This window comes from Penaeus chinensis, chromosome 34 (genome assembly GCF_019202785.1).
Source record: "Penaeus chinensis breed Huanghai No. 1 chromosome 34, ASM1920278v2, whole genome shotgun sequence".
Lineage (NCBI taxonomy): Eukaryota > Metazoa > Arthropoda > Malacostraca > Decapoda > Penaeidae > Penaeus > Penaeus chinensis.
In genome coordinates this window covers 29,216,736-29,217,870 of record NC_061852.1, presented here as the reverse complement: position 1 = coordinate 29,217,870, position 1,135 = coordinate 29,216,736, and positions in this window count along the sequence as shown.

Genomic DNA, 1,135 nt, shown 5'->3' with positions numbered 1-1,135 from the left:
TTCCTGAGGAAGATCCGGCTCATAGGGTCATCTCCGAGAGGGTTGACCCAGGCTGGAGAAGACCAAGGGGAAGGCCACGGAACTCTTGGCTGAAGCAAGTTGATCAGAACTGCCAAGATGTGCTGGGAGTGGGAAGGAATGCTTCATAGAGGCTTGCTCAGAGGGACCTCAGGAGGTGGAGGCAAAGGTTGGGTACGGCAAAGCGTAGCCATGCGTATACCCCCTTATGATGATGATGATATATACATATATATAAATAGTTATATATATGTATACATGCGTTTGTGCAGACAAGCATACATGTATGTATTTATGTATATATCTGTGTGTGTGTGTGTATGTGTGTGTGTGAGAATATATATTATATATAATTGTGTGTGTGTGTGTTTGTGTGTATGTATGTACATGTATATATATACATTCATAAATACATACATACATACATACATTTATACAGGGCCGGATTATCCCATAGGCTAGTATAGGCTGCAGCCTAGGGCCCCTCAAGCTTGGCGGCCCCAAGCTTGAGGGGCCCGGCTAAAAGATTTTCAAATATAATTTTTTTTTAAATGAGTATAATATTTTAATATTTTGCATTGCTGAATAATTCATTTAACTTAAAATAAAATTTCAACTTTACAAAAGGAGGCACAGGAGTCTGAAAATCCAATTTTTAAAAAAAGTGGCCTCCGTTTGAGGCCCTTTATTTGAGATAAGGGGCCACGGTTTGATGACGATTATTTGAGATCAGGGGCCCCAGTGGCTCCGTCTGAGGGTGCCCTATAATTTTATTAGCCTAGGAGCCCCAAAAGGTCATAATCCAGCCCTGCATTTATATACACATATGATTATATATATATATACTTATACATATATACATAAACACACATGCACACACACATATATGTATATATATTTTATATATATATCTATATATATATATATATCTAAGTATATATATCTATATATATATATATATCTAAGTGTATATATCTATATGTCTATATGTGTGGATACATACATACATATATATATATATATATATATATATATATATATATATTATATAAATATATATATACATATATATATATGAATATATATATATATATATATATATATAAATATATATATA